Raw genomic sequence first — 14962 nt, 5'->3', positions numbered from 1 at the left:
AACCATATGATGTCTTTTTGTACTATAAAATGGAGCTCAAATGCCAATTTTTTAACTCATTTTGTGAAAAACACTTCCAGCATGTTGCACTATGGAGTACATACTGATACTCCATAAATTCTTACTGAAAAGAATTGGATTGAATAAGCCCCAAATCTATATCCATGCTATAGATTATCAACATCCATACAAAGACTGGAACTAGAAGGAAAATATCAATAATAAATAGAAAAATGAATAGAACTTTCAGGTTGGCAAAGTGCTTTTTTATATTTTGCCTCATTTGATTCTCACAACATTAAGTTATGTAGTTTTGTTATGTCTTGTTTTATAGATGGTTAAACTAAAAGAGAGCTAAATGACTTGCCCAGGATCCTACAATTAGCAATTGTATAAAACAGAATTGAAAATCAGATCTTACTGACTCCAAGTTGGGAGCTCTCTATATAGTATTACCTAGGTGCCTACGGGAGACCTATTCACCCTAAGGATAATGATTTGAGAGAATGCCATTATGGATGCAAAGATGAGTTCCCCACAAACAACACCCTTAATTTCAAGGCCCATTCCCTATTTGAGAAATTACAAGAATGTTTAACATATGCATTTTCATAATGTCTTAAAGGTAAAACTTGGATGAAGTTAGCTATTGGAGTAGACCTTCATTCGATCCAGGCCCACCAGAGAGAGCCTAGGTAGAACATACTAAGGAAGAATATACAGAAAGTATTTGCTAAGGGAGAATTAAGACATGTGATGCAAACATATATTTTTTTAGAATGACCAGAATATGAGAAGTCAGACCAAAAAAAAAAAAAAACAGTGACCTGCCTCGTCTGGTCAGTCTAGACACATAGGCCAGGGACTAAATACTAATATGCTGTCATCAGAAATGTGGTGTGGGGAGAAGGCATCAGTATCCTTGTAGGCATTAGTTGATCCTTCCCAGAGACAATACAGAGAGACTGGTTTACTGTAAGCCCTGTACTCTAAGGGAGACTTGGTCACTCTCTCTTCCACCCCTGAACAAGGAAGGCAGGCTTCCTGGAGGGTGTGTGAGTGGGGGTAACATATGGGAGGTGGGGAGGAAGAATTTTAGTGCAGTCAGGTAAAGCAAGTGAGTCATAGGGATGAGAGACCTCAGCTACAGAAAGCAGCAGTAAGAAGTAACTCACATATCTCACAGGCCAAGATTATCTGCAACCAGTTTATTTAAGCAGAAAGAATCCAAGATTTCCACCACTGGCATATAGAAACTAGTCCTCATTATATCATACAGAAAGTTATGGGGACAGCTAGGTAGTGCAGCGGATAGAGCACCGGCCCTGAAGTCAGGAAGATCTGAGTTCAAATCCGGCCTCAGACCAAACACTTGACACTTACTAGTTGTGTGACCTTGGGCAAGTCACTTAACCCCAATTGCCTAAAAAAAAGTTATGGATGGTGGGGAAGGGGGAGGATGTGACCCTGGGCAAGTTACCAGATCTCTCTCAGCCTTTATTTTCTCATTTGTATAATGGGAACAATGATAAATAGCATTTACCTTGCAAGATTTTTATGGGGATGAAAAGAGATCATATTTGTAAATGATTTGCAAAACTGAAAATGCTATATAAATGCTAGCTGTTATCCTATAAGAGCTGGGGGTAAGGAATTTAGAGAAGATAGTCTTGTGTGTTGGGATATAGAGAATATAACACCAAAGGAATGGCTATGATGAAGGTAGTCATCAAATCAGAGAAAAGACAACATTCTTAACAGCACTTTCTGAATCTTTTCTTTCCTTTGGGTCTTGGTTGTATGAAGGGGTTAAATAACTATAACTGTGAGAGATCACAGGATTACAACTCCAGTAGCTCACATCCTGCTGATTTCATCTCAAAGGGCCAAAACGGTTCTTATTTCTGAGGAGATATGAAATTATTGAACATACAGAATCTAAATAAATATAGCATACCATTGTAACAACGATGGGATGGGATGGTGAGAAAGATTGTTCTACCTCCGATGAATTGCCTAGATGCATTATTAGTATTAATGCTCTTTTTCTGCTCCAGGAAGTTCCATCTGAAGACTTGCAATTCTCTGTCCATTTCCTTTTTTAAAGCTCTGAACTCTTAGCCAGGGACTATGCTACTGCAAAACATATCAGTGCCAACATGGTCTATCTTCTCTGGTGATGCTTCCCATTGAATTGCCTCCACCTAACTGCATAAAAACAAAAAAAAATGTTTTCAGCAAAGAAAGGAAACAGATTTTTCCTCATGCCTAGAATGAAAAGTTTCCTTCTTCCCCATATGAATCCTAGGGGAGAAAGCATATATGAAATTATGACTGTGGAGTCTATATTCCAAGAAGAGAAGATTAGGCAACAAAGTATGTTTCTGACTCTTTTCAAGCCCAACAGATCCATGTAGCCTCAAATTTTGAGTCCTATACCCAGATTCCTATAAGGGCTTTTTCTGTCTCAGCTTTTATTCTCCCAGATCCACCTGGTTTCTTATGGTCTCCTTTTGTACAGTTCTACATATCTTCTACATGTACCCTCAGGAACTAGATTCCTCTTCAAATATAACTTACATGCACTGAACTCAACTTTTAAAGGTCAACAGGAAGCATGTGTGTGTGTGTGTGTGTGTGTATACATATACAAAAAATACAAATATTTATTATGAGGTGTTATTTCCTAATCTTTTCCTTCCAATGAAGGGAAGAAAAAGAGAATTGATTTTTATTAATTGAAAAAATATTTAAAAAAGAAAATAGCTGTGCACTATTCACTATGTCCTATAAGTTTATCTCAATATCCATATGTAGTTCTTCATGGCTATGGTCAAAATCAGAACTGCCTCAAGAAATAGTAGATTCACTATTATTTGAGCTTTTTTAGAAATGGTAAATGGATACCAACTTGTCAGATATTCTCTAAGGGGGATTCTTGTTCAGGTACAGGTTCAGCTAGATGGCTGCTGAGCTCTGTGATTCTATATTGGCTACCTACTAGAAAATAATTTAAATATTTCACCTGAACTCCTAGGTTATACTACTACACATTCATTTTATCTAATCTAAATTGAGCCTTCATCACTGCCCTAAAATACTTCCCACTATAATTGTTCCAAATTTTGACTTCTCTCCTCTAGTCCCCAACTCTATATCAAGTCCCCTCTTGATCAGCAGATGACTTAACTTTCTACTTTACTGAGAATACAGAGGCCATCTGTGATCAATTACTTTATCTCCTTTTGATCTTCCATATTTCCTTGTCTTATTGGCTTTTTTTCCACTTTCTTACAAACATAGTCATCTCTTTTATCTTTACAAAACTTTTCTTTAGACTTGTAACACATTTAAACTGTTATCTTAGATTTTTCCTCCTTTTTTTCTATCTCCTAGAAATCATAGCTCTCTTTCCAATCCTCTTTTCTACTAGTGTGTATTAAAATTATGGTATTTGAATGTAATGGAATACTATTGTGCCTTAAGAAAGGACAGAAGGGATCGATACAGAGAAAACTGGGAAGATGTGCATGACCTAAGGCAAAGTGAATTGAGGATAACCAGGAGGACAATATACAATTTCTGCAATAATGTAAAGCAACTTTGAAATATGTAATAACAATAATCAATACAGAGTTACCTTTATATGTGTGCATATGGATATGTACATATAAATATATAAGTATATACACATATTTACACACATGCATATAAAAACCTCCCTGAAATGTCTTCCCTGAATTTCAATTACACATTTCTTTCTTCCTCCTAGAAAACTCCATTTGATGTCCTCACAAAACTTCAATTGAGTGCTTCCAAAATTGAAATCATCATTTCCATTTAACCAAGCCGTTATCTAATTTCTCTATTTCTGTTGATGACTTCATTTTTTTTTAATTCACCCATCATCCAACTCTCAGAGTAATCATATTTTCTCTTCTCCTTCAGTCTTTCGTGTCCAATCACTTCCTGAGTGCAGCTGTTTCTACCTCTACAACTCCACTGGAACTGGAGGCCGTATGATGATTTAGAAAAACATATATTAACATTACCTATGTCTTTTTGCATTTTTATTTATTTCATTAAAATATGTCCCAATTAGATTGTAATCCTTTCCAGAGAATGTTACAGACTGTGTGTGGCCTATGGGCCATATATTTGACACTTCTGCTATACCACATCACTCAAATTTCTTCTCTTCTCTCCACTTAGACAGTTACTACATTATTTTGGACCATCTTCATCTCTCCCTTGGAAGTGGTTAGTACCAATATGGCATATATTACCATCTACAGATTGGCTCCAACACATTTTTCCAGCTTTATGTCACATGACTCTCCATCAGATATTTTATATTCTTGACAAACCAGACTGTTACCTGAACTCAATGTTGCTATTTCCTACTTCTATAAATTTGTGCAAGACCATTCTCCCATTCCTGAAATACCTAAATTCCTGAAATGTTCATCTTCACATTTTTTCCCTCCAGGAATAGTTCAAATAATATTACTTCCATGAGACTTTCCATATTCCTCAAATAAAAGTACACCCCCCCTCCTGAAATGTTCTTGCATCATTTGGTTTATATTTCCTCTATATCCCATATCATCTTCAATTTTGTTGTATTTATCTATGCTTTTGTTGTAACCTAGAGAAAATATAAACTCCTTGAAGACAGGATATGACTTATTTGATTGTCTCTATATAGCCCAGGCTAGTAACTAGAATGCATTAGATATTTAATAAATGTTGAATTAAATTGTGAAAATTAGAAAAATTAATTTACAGTCTTATCTTTAAATGTCTTTTAAAATTAATATATTAAGGTTACAAACTATATGTGTAGCAATTGTTGGCTGAATACATATTTCTAATATCTGTATATATGCTTCAAAATGTTAAAGCAATGTACCACCCAAACATATTATAAATGGTCTTCTCATAAACTTATCTGTAACTATGGAGATGATTTAATGTGTGATTTTGCATATTCCCCTAATTATTATATCCACTGACATATGTTCATGGAAGTAGAAGGGTCAATAGCTGTAATCATAATATCAATAATAGTTTAGAAATTTGATAATAACTTCAACTTTATAAGCTTCTGCTCCTGAAATTAATAAGAAAATTATGATCTTACATGTGTTTACCAGTACATACAAGAATGTTTAGCCCATGAATTACTTTCCTAGATGACATAAAAAAAGTCATAGAAGAATAATCCTGTTCCAGTCTAGCCATTATAAGACTACAGTGGAAAGAGTGAATTTCTCCTATCACCCCTCTCAAGAAATTGAAAAGAATGAAATCTTATGACTTTTTTTAAAGGAAGTAATTATTAGGAATGAAAAATGATTTTCCAACACCATAAAAGAAAGGCAGTGACTGGCAGCAGCTTATGAATGGAATGCATCACAGCTAGAAAGTAACAATAATTTGTCCCTTAGAGATTACAGTACTTTCTGAACTAGCATTTTAATCAAGCAATATTTTCATTGAAAGAGTTTTTTTCAAAATATACTTTTCCATTTAGACAGTGCCTTTTTTTGCTTTTTTTTTTTTTGCAAATCTTAGAAAATAGTAAATAATCAACCAATGGCTTTTTCATTAATTCTAGCAGCCTCTTTGCTTGTCACTCATACTGTCTTGAATATAGATAAGAATAAACCTAATATGTTCCAGACATTATTCCAAGCAATGGGCACAATTATTTTTTACAAAGAAAAAGAAACAATCTTTTTTAAATTAAAATAGAGAATATCTATTGATTTCCCATAAAATAGGAGTCAAGTGGTCCCAGTAGCTAAAGAGCAACTCTCTTTTATTTTCAGAAGTCAAAGCTATCTCCTCTTAATACTTCTATAAAACTAAATAAGCTACATTTTTCATAGCACAATACTATCTCTTAGTTTATCTACTGTTAGACTAGAGTTCACACTTAGCATTCTGAGAAAGCCAAAGAACTGACTTCTCCCAAAAACTAGTTATTCAAGGCTGCCTCTGACCTTAGGCATATATTAGAGAATATCCAGAAATTACCTAATGTTGATTGATCATCAGAAGCAAAAAGTAGAGATTCAGTAAACATAAATATAGAGCACTAGATTTATATTTATTAAAAAAAAACACTATTGCTCAAATATAGGATGAAGGTCACATATCTTGACAGAAATACATATAAAAAAGTTTTTGGTGCTTTAGATGATCACAAGTTTGAGTGAGTTGATAATGTGATGAGGCTAAGAAAATATACAACTGTCAGCAGACTTTATTAATAGAAGTCTGGTGTGAAGGTCCAGAAAGGAGTTATGTTACAATGGTTAGAATATTTTATTTATAGTAAGGAAGACTTGAATTAAATCTTGCCTAGAGGATGGGGGTGGAGCAAAAATGGAAGGGAAAAGATGGGCACTGGCCTACGCTCTCCAAAATTCTCCTTCAAACAACTTTAAAACAAAACCTCAAAATGAATTCTAGAATGGCAGAAGCCACAAAAGGATGTGTGAGACCATTTTACAGCCTAAGACAACCTAAACATTTTTGAGTAAAGATCCATTGCACCAGGGTGAGAGTGGAACACAATACACCACAATGCCTAGGCAAGACAGCAGCAGCCCTTGGGAGCAACTGAGTCAGTAGCAGCAGCTTTTACAGCTCTCATCCCACAGATAGTAAGGGGTTTGGACAACCAGTAAGAAAGGGATTATGGGGGTCCCTTTTCTGGTAGTGAATGAAGGACTCTGTTGCATTGCCCATATGAGTATCTGCGTCACAGTCCCAAGGCAAGGAGGAGCACTAGCACATCAGAACTTGTGTCCACAGTGAAGTGGGCACCCTGGTCAAAGTTTTGGGATGGAAAAGAGTTCTTATGGTCCAGAGTATAGGGTAAGAGAGTAGTAAACACAACTCTCTTCTTAGATCATACCAATCATTGGAAGAACTGAAGTCTTACCAAACCCCTACAATGTAAACTCTGAGAACAGATGCACAACAAACCTGAAACTTGGGACAGCACTTCTTCTACCCTGAGAGCAGAACAGAAACAGAAGGTTAAACATGAAGAAAGTGGCTGGAAATTTTTTTTTGTTTTTAAATGAGCAAAGAAGAACAAAAACAAAAAAGAACCTGACTATAGAACATTATGGTGACAGGGAAAATCAAAATACCAACTCAAAACAATAAAGTCAAAACTGTTCCACCCAAAGCCTTAAAGAAAAATGAGAATTGGTCTCAGGCCAAAACAATAATTCCTGGAAGAGATCAAACATGATTTTTAAATCAAATAAGAGAAGTAGAGGAAAAAAATTGGAAAATAAATGAGAGTGATGCAAGAAAATCATGGGGGAAAAAAAGGATGAACAGCTTGGTTAAGAAGACACCAAAATACTGAAGAAAATAACACCTTAAAAACAGGCTAAATGATTAATTAAAATAACTCTGAGGTACCACTTCACACTTATCAGATGGTATAATGTGACAGAAAAGGAAAATGAAAAATCTTACTGGCATGGGAAAATTGAGACACTAATGTGCTATTGATGGAGTTGTGAACTTATTCAACCATTCTGTAATGCAATTTGGAACTATGCCCAAATGTCTGTAACTATGCACACCCAGTGAATCAGCAATACCACTATTAGGTCTGTATCCCAAAGAGATTTTTTAAAAAAAGGAAAGGGACCTATATGGACAAAAAAATATATATTTGTAACATCTCTTTTTGGGGTAGCAAAAAATTGGAAATTGAAGGGATGCCCATAAATTGGGGAATGGCTGAACAAGTTTTGGTATATCATTTTGATGAAATACAATTGTGCTATAAAAATAATGAGTGAATTGTTTCAGAAAAATCTGGAAAGCTTACACCAACTGATGCAGAGTGAAATGAGAAGAAGCAGGAAATGTAAATAGTAACAACAATATTGTATGATTATCAACTATGGATGACTTACCTATCTTTAGCAATACAGTGATCCAGGAAAATTCCAAAGGACTTATGATGGAAAATTCTATCCACCTTCAGAGAAAAACTTATAGTGTCTGAATTCAGATTGAAGCATGCTTTTTAAAACTTTATTTTTCTTTTTTTTTTAAGGTCGTATTTTCTTTTACAGCATGACTAACATGGAAATACGTTTTGCATAACTGCGCGTGTATAACCTATATTAAATTGCTTGCCTTCTCAGGGAGTGGGAAAGGAGAAAGGGAAGGGAAAGAATTTGGAAATCAAATTTTTAAAAAACAAATATTAAAAATTATTTTACATGTATTTGGGGGAAATAAAATATTAAAAAAAAATAAATAATTTATTCTTCCTTCATAAAAACATCTTGCCTCTGACCCTCAGAACTCATTGTATTACTATTAGCAAATCAATTAAACATCCTAAACAAATCCCTAAGAGTAACTTATCAAGATAAAGATGTGTTACCAAATAACAAAATTACAAAATCTTGACACATGAACATGTTCTACTATATGGGTCATGGGAAATAATAATCCACTAATCAATCTATATCTGAAATTTTGTGTATGTTCTATGGTTACTGCATTTTCAGGGGGATATGGATAAACTGAAGTGTATCTAGTAGAGGGTGGTTTGGAAAGGAAAAGGGTCTGCAAACCATACTTAAAGGAAATAGTTTAAAGAACCATGGAAAAATTATTCCTCCCAAAGGTCACTCAAAGATTTGATGCTATAAACAGGGTTAGAATGCCATTGTTTTCCAATGGAATAATTTTTTTTAGACTTTGACTGTAGAAACTATTTGCATTGTTTCCATTATTTGGTCATCCAAACACTGTGCAAGGTCATGGAGTAGAAGAATTAAATGTCTGCCATCACCACGCTGCTTTTTAAGAAGCCTCTAGCAACAATTATTTATCTAGGATCTCCGAAATTTTTATTTCCCTATTTTGCTGTATTAATTAATGTTTTTCAATTTAATTGTTTTCCTTTGCAGGTCCACATATCATGCATTTAAAAACATGATTCTGAAGGGATCCATAGTCTTCAAAAGACTGCCAACAACGTGGATAATGGGAAAAAAGATTAAGCATTCCAAGAGCATGCTACTTTTGTTCTATATAGATTTAGTCTCTTATTTAAATATGTATGTGAATGGAAGAATCTTAGAATATCATTAGACACTTAAAATAAATTTACAAATTACTTTTGTCACAAAAAGTGGTTATCATCTCAATACAAATGCACTGCAGTATAACCCAAAACAAATAAGTATATGTGCTACTGATGAACATATGCTTTATGAACCAAAGATATTTTCAAATCTGACTTAAAGGAATGCAGGAGGCATATTTTTTATCTTTTATGAAATTCATTCTGATGGAAATTCTACTAAGATTTCCTCTTTTATCTCTACCAAATATTTCAATCACCACAGTCTTTCTTCTTCAAGTAGTCTCAGGGTACTTTCTGAGAACAATCTAAATCCATTTTGTTGGAATACCAACTGAGCAATAGTTGAATCAGGGAACAGAAGATGCATATGAATTAGGTTATTTTGCAAAATGGTAACATTTTCCATATTATCTCTCTCTTTATTCTTAATGCATTTAAATTAGAAACACTAATGACTCTATTAGCATATTTTGTGCTCAGTAGGAGACACCGGTGAAAGTGTTCTTTGGGTGCATTTATAGCAAAGATAAACATTTGAGCATCATTAGCTACCAAATCAAAATAATATTTCATCAAAAACAGAGGAACTTTAAGAAATGTCCAATGTATGCCATGGCTTTGGGGTATCCAAAATGAGTCTGAGGAATAATTGTATATATGCCGAAAAAGAAGAGCTTCTTACAATGAATTCTCATTTCTTTTCATCTATCTTCAAGAATACTCCTAGATGCTTGAATCAAAGTTGTTGCAATGTAATATTTTCCTTCATGTATGAAGTGACAGATATTACTTACCCATACTCAGTAGGACATGAGTTGTGAACTATTTTTCCAATAAGTCAGGATGCATTTGTTAATGTATCCATACATTTGTAAACCAGCAAAGAGATATTAAAGAGGTCACCTGTAGCCATAGAATTAAATGAAATTAACTAGTCTGGTGGGCACTGAGTTTATGACCTCAATGTTACACAGTCAATGTTATGTTATGTGAAGACTGATATTCAAAATAAGGAGTTCTTTATTTTGCAAACACGTTTCAGGCTATGAGGCAAAATGATATACTGGATAGAGAATCTTCCTTGGATAAAGGAAGATTTGTATTCATGACCTGCCCATGACACATACTGGCTGTGTGACTTTAACATTTCAGTGTCTCAAAAAACTCTCTGAAACAATTAGTTACAGACAAATGCTATCTCCATCAGTGGAGGGAGTTTCTGAATCTTCAGTATCTTTCCCACAGATGCAGTCCAAGAACCAGATTAAAAGGAATTCATTGACTACATTTTACCTCAAAATTTCTTCTGTGGACCCATTTGATAATACTAATCATGGCTTTTTCTTTTTTTCCCATAGGTAGCTAACTAGAAAATTGCATTATACCTCTAACATTGGGATCACATGGTATGAGAGCTCTCTCCATTGAGGAAGATCACAACTGATGATATAGATAAATTCTAGGGAGTTTTCTGAGGCATATAGAAGGTGACTGAATTGTCCAGATACATATGAATACTAATTGTCAAAGATGGGATTGGAACTCAGGTATTCTTGACATCAAGCCCAAAACTACATTTTCTGTGTCAGGCTGTCTCTATCACAAGTTACTAAGTTGAGAAATTAGGATAAAAAAAAGAGCCAATTATATCCCTTCCCAAATTTTGATATACCTGAAATTATTATAAGAGTAAAGGAGGTGCATTATGGTGGAAAGAATATTGAATTTAGAATGAGAAGACATAGATTTGAACATCTATTTTGCTACTTACCTCCTCTGTAACATTAGCTCATATTACTTTTTTCACTTCAATTTCCTCATCTTTAGAATAAAGGGTTTGTCCTTCATGATCTCTAATATCCCTCTTGGCTCTAAATTCTATGGTCTTATAGATGCTGGGACTTAGTGCAAAATCCACCCAGAATGGTATTGACAGGATTAGTAACTAATACATAGGATATTATAATTTTCTACCTGTGCCTGCCAAGGATCAAGTTCAAGGAAAGCATACTGATTTTCATTATGCTCTTGATCATCAGACCATGAAAATGATAAGGGGAATTGCTGAAAGGCCCAATTTTCTTACATAACATAAATTTCCTTGAGGTCTCTGTAGGCTTTAATGGAATATAGATGCAATATAGCTTTAAATGGGGTACCAAAGTTCTCCTACAATTAAAATGTGAATTTTCAAACAATGTAGTCTATAATATGAGCTCATATCATAAAAATGTTTTCCTCATGACAGTCCTGTAGTAAAGGAAGGAAGGAAGGAAGGAAGGAAGGAAGGAAGGAAGGAAGGAAGGAAGGAAGGAAGGAAGGAAGGAAGGAAGGAAAGAAGGAAGGAAGGAAGGAAAAAAACACTTATTAAGCATATATACTATGTGCTAGGCATATTGCTAACACTAGGGGTGCAGATACAAGTGTTATCTTGCACATCCTACTCAAATAAGCTTTTCTGCCCAATATGGCTGAAAAAATAAAGACAGTGAAGCTCCCACATACTTAATTCAACAAAATACTGAAGTACATAATAGACTGAATAATTATCAAAAAATCCAAAAAGAAACTACTTAAGTGATTTATTGCATGACAGAACTACTAAAGTAAGCTAGAGCCCTGTGGACCATAGGAAAGGGGAATTCCACCAAGAAAGGCAACATGCTAGCCCAGCTCCCAATCAGTAGCCATAGATGCACGTACCTTGAAATGATCATAATTCAAGCAGCCCAACTTAGTTGAAGCTTCTATAGATTTTTAAAGAAAATGTTCATGATTTAATAATATGACTTTTCTATAGAATCTTCTTCCAGGGACACAACTCCTATAGAGTGGGGGCCAGCCATCCCCACTAACTGCTAACCAAATGCTACTTAAGGGGCAGGAAAGCCATCCCAGCTTAAGCAGCAAGGCATCTTGAAGGAAAGATAGGAGATAGCATATGTCATGCAAGTTGAACCATTACCACCACCTTGGCCATAAACTCTTTTCAGACTCTGATAGGGACAGCCTAGGACTATGAACTCAAGGGCCTTTGGAATAGCTATGCCTCAAACTCATATGCCCTTAGCCATCATTCGAAGAAACAATTCCTATGAAGATGCAGCCTGACAACTGCTCCTGCAAATGTTTCAGTCATATCTATTGAAACCCCAAAGAGAAAGGTTTTGTGACCAAAGACCTTGGTATTGTCAAATAGTTCAATATCAGAAATCAATATGACCAATAAAATAGATAAACCATTGGTTAATCAGATTATTAAAAAGAAGAAAACCAGATTATCAGTATCAAAAATGAAAATGATGAATTCACCACCAATGAAGAAGTAATTAAAGCAATTATTAGAAACAATTTTGCACAATTATATATCAATAACTCTAACAATCTAAGTGAAATGGATGAATACTTACAAAAACATAAATTGCCCAGATTAACAAAAGAGGAAATAGAATACTTTTTTAAACTTAATATTTTATTTTCCCAATTACACATAAAAATAGTTTTAATTTTTTTTTTAAATTTTGAATTCAAAATTATTTTTCTACCTCCTTTCCCTTCTCCCTCAATGAAAAAGTAAGTAATTTGATATAGGCTTTACATGTGTAGTCATGCAAAACATATTCCATATTAGTCATGTGAAGAAAAAAAAACAGGCTAAAATATCAAGAAACATAAAGTTAAAAAAAACTATGCTTTGATCTGCATTCAAATTTCACAAGTTATTTCTTTAGAGATAGATAGCATTTTTCATAAAAAGCCCTTCAGAATATTTTGGATAATTTTACTGCTGAGCCATTTATAATTCATCATTGTACAATATTGCTGTTACTGTGTACACTCTTCTCCTAGTTCTGCTCATATCACATTGCATCAGTTCATATAAGTCTTTCAGGTTTTCCCGGAGAGCACCCTACTCATCGTTTCTCATAGTACAATAGTGTTCCATCAAAATCACATACCAACTTGTTCAGCCATTCCCCAATTGATGGGCATCTCCTCAATGGATATAGAACATTTAAATAATATTATCTTAGAAAAAGAAATTGAACAATCCATAAATTCGATCCCAAAGGAAAAAAAAACACCAGAACCAGATAGATTCACAAGTGAATTCTACCAGACATTTAAAGAAGAATTAATTAAAATCCTACATACTGTGGGGAAACTAGGCAAATAATGAGTCCTAAATAATTCCATTTATAACACAAACATTATGCTTATACCCAAACTAGGAAGAGCAAAAACAGAGAAAGAAATATGTAGACCAATTTCCCTAAAGAATATTGGTGCAAAATTTTTCAATAAAATACTAGCAAGCATCAATGATATGTCTAGGTGACTGCAAGTCACCTAATCCAATTCTGTTTCAGTTTATTGTTGGAGTTCTCCAGAAAGTTTAGAGGGGTGTATTGATAATATACAGGTTTGTTTTCTATCAGTCCATGAAAGATATTAAACTTCTGATGCATAATTCTCGTTGCCAGGTCATATTTTTCTATGGCATTTGGTAGATTCTAAATTTTTGTATCCTGAACTAATATCCTACATAGTTTCTACCATTTATTTTAATAATATTCATGGATCACTAAGTCCTGGCTCCTTAAGGATTATCCTTTTTGTAATATCTGGTGACAAAGACCTGGTCCTCAATTATCATGATGAACCTTCCATTTTACTCCTCCTCTCCCTCCTCCTCCTTGTACTACTACTTACTACTACTACTACTACTACTACTACTACTACTACTACTACTACTACTACTACTACTTCATTCTCACTTTTTTTGTTTGGGGGTTTAAGTAGAAAAGATAACTATTTTTTGCTAAAAATATTTCTATTGGGTTATCTCAGATCTTTTATCAATCCATCTTCCTCTTTGTGGATGAGGAAATGATCATTCTATTTTTGCCTTAGTCTGATGACCTTTGCCAGATTAACATTCTGTTTCTATTTAGATGCTTTGTAGATTTTTTCTTTTTTTTTTTAACTACAAAAGCAGATAAGGTGATGAACATGGCTGTTCCCACATGATTTTCAGTTTTTGACTTGGTCTTTATGTTTTGAAAGCTTCTATTTTCATGTAGTTGGAAATTATAAGTAGTTGTTATGACAGCATTAAAATATATTCCACAAGTTTAGAAAAATCAATGAATAAAGGATTTAGTAAGCACTCATTATATGCAAAGCACTGTGCAAGAACTGAGGATAAATATATGAAAGTAGAATAATCCCTGATTTTAATAAGCTCACATTCCAATGGGAAGAAAATAAGTATGAAAAATTTTAGTTGTACATTAGATGGAAATGTTCTATGGTCTTTTGGGTATTATGGCAAAACAGATATTAATGCTTCTCCTTTCATATCACTTCCTAAGGACAAATCACATGGATTGCTTTTCTTTTGAAATTTTTTATATTTTTTTAAATTACATGTATAAACAGTTTTATCTGATGTCACATACCAAGTACTTGCCATTTTAACATTGTATTAAATAAATCATTTTTTAAATTTAAATACTTAATGAATGAAAATAAAATCATGGGAGTACAGAATGAAATAGATAATATTTTCTGGTTGTCCTATCAACTACTGGAATTGTATGAAAGATGCTTTCAATGAGCCTAGAAAAGACTGAAAATAACTTAGTCCAAAGGGTTTTTCTCAATAAAAAAAAAATTCAAAACATTTCTATGCAAAATAGTAAACAGACATGAAGTGAATGATAGTTATTAACCTCATAAAGGAAGGTTAGGAGGGCTTGGGCACTTTGTGTGAGGGCAGAGAAAGAATGAGCTAGTTTATCTTAACATATTTTG

This window comes from Phascolarctos cinereus, unplaced genomic scaffold (assembly GCF_003287225.1).
Source record: "Phascolarctos cinereus isolate Bilbo 61053 unplaced genomic scaffold, phaCin_HiC Scaffold_5;HRSCAF=322, whole genome shotgun sequence".
Classification (NCBI taxonomy): domain Eukaryota; kingdom Metazoa; phylum Chordata; class Mammalia; order Diprotodontia; family Phascolarctidae; genus Phascolarctos; species Phascolarctos cinereus.
Note: the sequence above shows the minus strand (reverse complement) of the source record.